Raw genomic sequence first — 10,012 nt, forward strand, 5'->3', positions numbered from 1 at the left:
CCACCAAATGATCTAGTATCCCCACAAAATCGTCCACCAAATGATCCTCTACCTCCTCAAAACCCTCCTCGAATCGAGGATTTGATAAATGAAAATTTCACTGAGTTGAGAGGTTTGCATAGAACATACAATAATGTACCTGCATTGGCTCCTATGTTATCCATGTTAAACACCATAGTGGATAACATTGAAACCCTTACAAACCAAAAAAATGTCGCTCTTCATTGGCATGATGAAATGCACCAGATGTTTAATGATGGTTTGGATTATGATGAGGTCGCGGCCCTCAACATAACCAAAGACGATTTGGCAAGCCTTTTTGCTAACCCAAAAATGGGTATACCAGTTGACCCAAAAAAAACCAAACTATCGATTAAATGGTGCACAAATGATGCCATACGTGCAAATTTTTGGGACCATTGGTGGATGGTCTTTGATATCCCTCCACATGGAAATTTAGACATACCATTTTATTTCCTTAGAAAATTATATGCAGAATTTGTGTTGAAACTTAAAGTGAACTATTGGAGCATGAAGCCCAACATGGGCTTAGGACTAGGAGCTCATCAGGATAGACCCTCTTCCCAACGAAAGAAACTTGGCACTTTTTTCCCTCCCACCCCCCGATATCTCCCCCCCTCCTCGAGTGCAGCATCTAGATATTATGGCAGAGGCTAGCTCTCAAACCATCAGAGCCATTCATAGGCTGAGTAGCCTAATGATATCTCAGGCTAGGTCAGTCCTGCCTCCTCGTGTTGATGATGCTGGTGCCAGTTCATCATCGGCTAGCTCATCACACATTTGCGTGCCTCACACTTGCATTACATGCAAGAATATTTGCGTGGGTCCCATAGGTGATCTTCCTGAGTATCATTTTGTATTAGATGAGGATACACCAGACGCACGTGCAGAGGCTACAGACCCTGATGCGAGAGAGGAGGGGAATGCAGAGGCATGGACTCCTTCGTTGTCGGTACGTGTTTAAATTTTTTTGTTATGACATATGTGATTTAAAGTTAATTTTTATAATAGAGTAATTTTAATTTTTAAGCCATACTGACTTTTACATGTATGTGATCTTCATTCATGTTTAGTTGATGACCGAGGAGGAGCTCAGACAGATAGATGATGCTACACTCTCAACCATTTCATTTGGCCTTGAGACATCTACGGTACATTATGTTGTGTTCGCATTTCTTTTTTCTATTTGATATTGTAGCATATATGGTTGCTAATCTTTCTTTTATCTTGCAGATACTACCTGCCCCGGGGGGACAAAGTGCGGGGGGTGAGCCAGCATGCATTGACAAAGGAAAGGTAATTAGATGTTTTCTAATTGATTAAATATTGATGCATTCTTGTAAAATGTTTGTGGTAATCTCATTTAATTACATTATTTATTGTATATAGGGTGTGGCTACTGGCGATGAGCCTGTACAGATTCGGCGTCCTAGATCATTAGGGATTTTCATTTGCACAGAGAGCCCTATTGTATGTATAAGTATCATTTATTTTTTATTTTTTTAATTGATGCAGAGGAAAGTATGATTGTTGTTCTATACAATTTCTGTGATTTTTTTCGTACCAATAATGATTCATGTCTTGCATATGTTCATTACAACTTAAATAGGCTTATATGCACCTGTCCAACCGACCAAGTTGGTTACAAAGGTTTATTTAATCAAAAAAATACCAAATTAATACTTTCCCTCCAAAACTAATATGACTGTTTGAATTTGAAACTCAAATTTCAAACTATAGTTTTTATGCATTCCCTAACTTTCTAAACTATTCCATTGACTCAAAATTGGTCATATGGATTTATTAAATGCAACTAAGTAAATTTCCAGAAAATTGAAGTTTTTATTGTTTTTTCTCCAAACCACCGTACACTCTGATCTCCCCCTTTCAACTTAGATCACATATGACATATATAAAGGTCTACATGACTGTTGGAACAGCCATATAGGCATTCCCAACCATAAAACAAACAAACAACCACTTTTTGCTAATATTATTTAGACTCTAAATACCCTATTCTAAGGCCTTTTGGTCCCATGGAGTCACTTGGTTTATAACCACACCAAAATGCTTGTGGGCCTTACATGTACCTTTATTACAAAACCTAGACCAACTTGTAAAATATGGACCAAACCTTTATTCCAACTTCCTAATCTACTTGAATCCTCGCTTTCATGGAGTGGCAAGGTGTCCGGAAACAGAGATACTTGTTCCCCCCTGCCACATAGGTTAGGTGCCCTGCACCACCTTTCCTCTCTCTCATTCTGAACACTAGTCCACCAAGTGAGTGATGTTCCTCTCAGTCTTGCTGTTGCTACTTTTACCTTCTTATCTGCCTCTATGTCTTCAAGATCAAAGTAGTTCTCAAGGGCCTTTATCCACCCTAGCACTTCTTCACTATCCATTTTACCCTGGTATATTGGAAAATCAATATGGTTCTTCCCACCATTACCTTGTACTGCCTTAATGATTCTCATAAATCTCCTTTCTTCATGATCATTTGTTGTCTCATGCTCTTGCCTTTCATTACCAACCTCTTCTTCTTCATGGTTCTCACCATGATTTCTTCCTCTAACCTCTTCTCCTCTAGGTTTCTGCCTTTCCTTTTCTAAGGATTCTATCCTTGCAATAAGCTTTAGCCTCTCTCTTCTCATCTATCTTTCTTCCCTCACTCTAGATGCTTCAAGTTCTCTCCTCTCTCTTTTCTCTTTTGCCAACTCTTCTCTCAATTCTTCAAGTTCTCTAGCCATTTGATTTTTAGGAGGCATTTTCACAACAAGTTTTCTTCCTTCCCAAGGGCCAACTCACTAATTCTCTTTCTTTCCTCACCAAGAAATCTTTGGACACCACTTATGTACCTTTCAACTCTGGGACACACAAGGAGGAATTAGACACACCAAGGCTTCAACAAAGGGACCAGCACACTAAGGATTTTCAAGATTATAGGTCTTGGTCACACTCCTAAACACCAAAACTTCAAAACCCTCCTTAAAATGGCTTAAAAATCCGGGCCTGCTTGTTCAAACCCCAAAACTCAATTCTAGAACATTTTGACTTGTCTAATGACAAGATATGATCATAACAACCTACATGAACCTATCAAATGAATCATCTACCATATGAAATCCTAAAATCCTATCTCATGCCCAATTACAAATTTCTTCCACATATGAGTCCAACATTATAACTTTGTATGCTTCCATGAGCCATAATTGGTTCAAGGATTGCCCAATTGACTTCAAGAGATGTTCCATGACCTCTTTAATGCCTTGGATCTTCAATGTTCCCCTGATGAGCATGGGATGCTCTTGCATCACTTATCTTCATAAATAAATTCAAAACTAATTTTCGTGATATTAACAACTACTATTTTGTATCTCATAGGAGACTCCTAGTGCACATGAGGTTCGACGGGACAGTTATGTAGATTTGATGATGCGACCACTCACTCCTGAGGAGGAGCCTACAATAGTAAGTTGTAGTTTGAATTCATGATTAAATATGGTATAAATTTAGCATTATATGAATTATAATGTTATAGTTTAAATCGTAGATTCATCTGACAAAGGTATTTGAACATATACAGCCCACAATCACAGAGGTACCAGCATTGCCGAGGGCATACGAGAGGACTCCTGACCGGCGCAGGAGGTCGACAAGAGAGGTATTTATTATGAAATTTTGATAGTATTAATCTCCAATACGGAAAAGATCATTATGAATTTGAGTAATTCAATGTTAGATACATAGAATCATATAAATTTAGTAGTCTAACTTTGGGTTTTCCTTTTTTGTTTATGTAGGAGGCATCTGATCCACCTAGTGCAGTGAAGAGGCTGCATTTTGATCAGCCACCAGAACCCTAGGATAGTATAGTTTTCGTAGGATGCATCATGAGACATTTTGAGATGGCATATGCCACATTGTATGCAGAAACATTAATATTATACACATTCTAATGCCAGGATCAGCCACATTTTGTATATGGATCTATGTATTTTGATATATATATATATATATATATATTTGAGTACTTTGTCTATGGATACATGATCTTTGATATATATTTGTGTAAAATTTTGTCTATGGATACATATATTTTGATATATATTTTTGTCATTTATGTGCACAATGATATACATATTAATTTAGTATCTAGTATTGTTCAATTTATCGCGGATCATGTGTCATGCCCTAAATTTTACTAGTAAAAACACAACAATTTTTTATTTTTTTTGTAGCTTATGAAGTCGCATAAGAAATTACATATTGTAAAACAAGGTTATCATTGAATAGGAGTTCAAGACTCATGTGAATAGTGTGAAGGTGTTAACATTTTAGTCACAGGTGGTTTTCAAATAGATTGGATGATAGTCTAGTTCAAGTTAGCATCACGAGTCAAACGAGAAAGTTCAAGATACAACACTCATAAATTAGTGAGGTAATTCATATCCTAACAAGCCTCTGATACTAATATTCTATTAGGGTCTGTCAGTTGTATCATATGGACTAGGTCGTAATTATAGCATGTAAGGGAAGGGGATCAGAATTACTTATTATCCTCATTACCAATGTACACACATTCATTAATCATTACAATATATATTAATGTGACAATTACTATATTACTATATCCTCATTATCTATCAACATTGCTTCCTCACCAAACTAGCACTGACTACAGTTTTCTAAACACAAAAATTACTATTTCAATACATAAATTAAACTCACTCTAACAAAAGACAATTACTAACTATCTAGCTCATCAACTACTAACTAATCTAGCTACATTGTCATGCTTTTACATTTACTATTTTAATTACTACAATTACTATACTATTACATTTACTTTTTACATTGAATTACATCTAACTATTCACCATAAGCTCACTTTCTCACTATCAATATTATTATTATCAAAGCATGTTAAGATTCAAAGTAGTTTCATAGTACAAATTAGTAAGCACATAAAATGAGGAACTCTTAGTAAGTCTAAGGGCCAATTCAAAGTACTTAACTCAATAATAATTCACGATCTGTATTTAAACACATCCTAGTACACCATTGTATTGAGTGTGTCAATTTAAATTTGTTAGATGAATTGTTTATGCAAGGATTAGGTGCAAGCATATAAATAAGGTTTGTATATAACATACCTTGTCATTCTAACATATATGTATCAATGTATCAATGTGATTTATTGACTAGATAAAACTAGATTTGAGTTATTATTTTAATCCACCATCCATCCTTATCCTTGATTCTCCAATCCCATCATCCCGACAACTTACTTCATATTAAAACCCTATTATATGTACATCCAATCAATCTTGGCTTTTATTTTATTTTTGAGTTAAATATTTAAATTTGTCATATTCTCTAACATGCACACTAATATGCCTTTATTTATTTAATTACTAATTTATTATTTGAGTGTTGGATGTGACTTAGAGGTCACAAGATTGTAATGTGTACCATTCTGTCACTTAGAAAATATATTAGTCTAGGACACTCATTAGTCTCTATATGCTATTATTATTTTTATTTTTATTGGATAGCAGTCTAGAATTTGGGAATATTCTTTAATATTTTATTGCTTTGTATTAAGGAAGGGATTTATTTGCCTTTACCATACATTTTCTAGAGAGGAAAATGCATGCCTACAGCAATGTATCTCATAGATTTTATTATGTCTTCTCTTACAAAAAACTTCATTTTGTTATATCATAAAATTAATTTGATGATTTTCATGCTTAGAATTGCATTAAGCTTGGTAATTAAAATCAATTTTATCCATGCATGTGATATGAACATAAAAATTTCCTTCCAAATTATTGAGTGCACAACAAGATTGTAAGCAATCTACTAAGTTTTAAATTTATACAATCAATGGTATCACATAACATCTATGGATTTTTATTATCAACTAGTCATTTACAATACCACAAGGAGAGAACTCTCTTTCACATTTTCAAATGATAAAAATGATGTCAAAGAAAATCTATGAATTGTACCAATGCTTTCATAACAATATAAACTCCAAATGAAACATGCATATACAACCTTATCAATTATTTCTTCTACACGTACATTAGTTAACAATGATACAATCTCCTTCCATCACAATGGGGCAACATAAGGGACTTTTCAAAATCATAAGGAACATGGACATTGAAAGATATGGACAATGAGTAGCATGAACATTTTCCAACATGATCGTTGAGAACATGAACAAGCTGGTGAATCCTCCTTCACAAATGAGGGCGCAATGTCAAGTTTTCTCATCCAACATCAATCTGCAAGATGATCATTCCAAGCCATTTCCATTGCTCCCTTGGACACAAATCTGCATATGCAACACAAAAAAATAACAAGGACCATGGGTGCTTTCCACCCAACCATAGGCCTCAAAGAGACCACCCTCGCGCTAGGGAACAAGGCTCAAACTAGGATACACATACAATCTTTCAATGCATAAACATTACATTTCAAACTTGAACAATTTCCCCCCAAGACTATTTCACAATGACTTCACAGATGGAACCATAAACATAGGGTGAAGGTGTGTTCTAAAATGGAGACTTGCCATACCAAACCATATTTGCAATAAACAATTTTCATGCCCTCTCGGGGCTATCATAATTCACCAAATTTCATGCCCTCTCGGGGCTATCATAAATGAACCATTTAATGCCCTCTCGGGGCCTCCACATTTCCTCCTCCAAACCCACTACCATCAGCTGTAACTCCTCAAACTTCCTTTCTACACCATACTTTCCTTATCACCCCTAGCAAGATATGAAATGTTATGGCATACAATGGAGCCCATACTCCAAGGTTCTCAATACATTTTTCGAACCCAACTTAAGCTCTTCACCCTGGACTTCTCTTCCCTTCCCACAAGGGTGAGTGTAAGTCCCATGCCCATAACAATACTCAAGCACAAAACAAGAAAACAAAGCCAAGTAGAAATAAAACAAGAAATTTTCAAGAGCACATCACATTTTCACAACGCAATATCAACACCCATAATACAACAAGGAAATAGATGAAATCCAAACCTCATACTCACAATACTCCACACAATACAACAAGATGCACAATGGTGTCACACTAATCTACATGGAATGAACACCATTTAAGCACTCACATGAATGCTACTCCACAATGCAATGCAATGCATACTCCGTTGATAAACTCCACACTTGCATATTTGCTTAACCATGTTAAAAGAAAGAAATGGAAAAGAACCAAGTTTGAGATACCAACCTTGGTCCAACCTAGGGTAAGGATAGTTGTAGTAGAGCTCCCCTAATCTCCCTCCAAAACCTATGTGTCTCTAAAATTAGAGAGTGGGCAAACACCCCACTAGTTTGGCCAAGACCCTCTAATAAAGCCTTCCCACTAACTTATTTTAGCAAAAACACTAAGCCACTCCATCCTTACAAACTTGTCTCCTCTAATGATTCATCGATAGCCCTCACGAGCTTTGAGTTATGACCCTCGAAGGATCAACCTCAAAATGCACTTAGAGCACCTTGAAGACTCCTCGGTACGAGGTGGGCGCAAATGATGGATGGTCTTCGTGGCTAGAACAAGGGTGTGACTAGGGTTCACCTACCCATCCGAAGCTAATGGAACTAACGATTCGATGCCAAGATCAGCGGTTTCAAAGTTACGTTGTGGTGCACCTATGAACTGAGGCACACTGCAAGTTTTGGCATCGAGCGAGATCGCTGTGCTGAATCCAAATGAAATGTGATCTCTCAAAAATGAGATAGGTTATTTTAGGCCTCAGCATCACCGTCCTGTAGAATTTGATAGTTCATCGATAGCCCTCACGAGCTCTGAGTTATGACCCTCGAAAGATCGACCTCCAAATGCACTTAGAGCACCTTGGAGACTCCTCGGTATGAGGTGGCTACAAATGATGGATGGTCTTCGTGTCCAAAAAAAGGGTGTGACTAGGGTTCACCCGCCCATCCGAAGCTAATGGCACTAACGATTCGATGCCAAGATCAGCGGTTTCAAAGTTACGCTGTGGTGCACCTATGAACTGAGGCACACTGCGAGTTTTTGCATTGAGCGAGATCGCTATGCTGAATCCAAACGGAATGTGATCTCTCAAAAATGAGATAGGTTATTTTAGGCCTCAACATCACCGTCCTATAACATTTGATAGTTCATCGATAGCCCTCATGAGCTCTGAGTTATGACCCTCGAAAGATCGACCTCCAAATGCACTTAGAGCACCTTGGAGACTCCTCGGTACAGGGTGGCCGCAAATGATGGATGGTCTTCGTGGCCAGAACAAGGGTGTGACTAGGGTTCACCCACCCATCCGAAGCTAATGGCACTGACGATTTGATGCCAAGATCAGCAGTTTCAAAGTTACGTTTTGGTGCACCTATGAACTTAGGCACACTACGAGTTTTGGCATCAAGCAAGATCATTGTGTTGAATCCAAACGAAATGTGATATCTCAAAAATGAGATAGGTTATTTTAGGCCTCAGGATCACCGTCTTGTAACATTTGATAGTTCATCAATAGCTCTCATGAGCTCTGAGTTATGACCCTCGAAAGATCGACCTCCAAATACACTTAGAGCACCTTGGAGACTCCTCGGTACGGGGTGGTGGCAAATGATGGATGGTGTTCGTGGCTAGAACAAGGATGTGACTAAGGTTCACCCACCCATCCGGAGCTAATGGCACTGACGATTCGATGCCAAGATCAGTGGTTTCAAAGTTACGCTGTGGTGCACCTATGAACTGAGGCACACTTTGAGTTTTGGCATTGAGCAAGATCGTTGTGCTGAATCCAAACGGAATGTGATCTCTTGAAAATGAGATAGGTTATTTTAGGCCTAAGGATCACTGTCTATAGCATTTGATAGTTCATCGATAGCCCTCATGAGCTCTAAGTTATGACCCTCGAAAGATCGACCTCCAAATGCACTTAGAGCACCTTGGAGACTCCTCAGTATGGGGTGGCCGCAAATGATGGATGGTCTTCATGGCCAGAACAAGGGTGTGACTAGGGTTCACCCACCCATCCAGAGCTAATGGCATTGATGATTCGATGCCAAGATCGATGGTTTCAAAGTTACGTTGTGGTGCACCTATGAACTGAGACACACTGCAAGTTTTGGCATCGAGCGAGATCACTGTGCTGAATCCAAATGGAATGTGATCTCTCAAAAATGAGATAGGTTATTTTAGGCCTTAGTATCACCATCCTGTAGCATTTGACAGTTCATTGATAGCCCTCACGAGCTCTGAGTTATGACCCTTGAAAGATAAACCTCCAAATGCACTTAGAGCACCTTGGAGACTCCTCGGTATGGGGTGGCCACGGACGATCAAGGGTCTATGTGGTTGGAACAAGGGTGTCACTATGGTTCACCCACCCACTCGGAGCTAATGGCACTGACTTGTAGCTGTTAGGAGTTAGATTTTGAAAAGTTGTCAAGAAAGGTTGACCCCTTTGACTTGTATCATGAAAGCTTGCTTTGTGCCTTGCTTGATTGTTTGAAGACTACTCCATGTGTCACTATCTTTCTTGGAAAAAAAATTGCTTTTGAACATCAAGCTTGCAATATTATCAATTATTGTCAAACTTTTTCAACCAAGTCAAAACGTCAAATGCAAATATTTGTTTGCATTTTTTGCTAAGGGGAGTTTCATAAATTGACTTTGATTTTCTATGTCTCTAGTGCTTGAACATGCTTAAAATGGCTCTTTGTTCTTAGAGCTATTGATATTTTCTAACTTCATGGTCTATGATATGCATACTAAGAATTTCTTTCACCAAATAGTTTCCTTGATCTATTGACTACACTTAAATTTGTTCACTTGTCATCTCTCTTTCTATATGTTCAATACAAAGAGCTAGAAGAGACAAATAATCTTTCTTACCTTCATCTCTCTAAGCACATGATACAAATCAATTCTAAACTTGAGAAAAGGTTAGAGGAGAATATTGCATTCT

Source organism: Cupressus sempervirens, chromosome 7 (assembly GCF_028749045.1).
Source record: "Cupressus sempervirens isolate cs-2001-9-10 chromosome 7, ASM2874904v1, whole genome shotgun sequence".
In the NCBI taxonomy this organism is placed as follows: domain Eukaryota; kingdom Viridiplantae; phylum Streptophyta; class Pinopsida; order Cupressales; family Cupressaceae; genus Cupressus; species Cupressus sempervirens.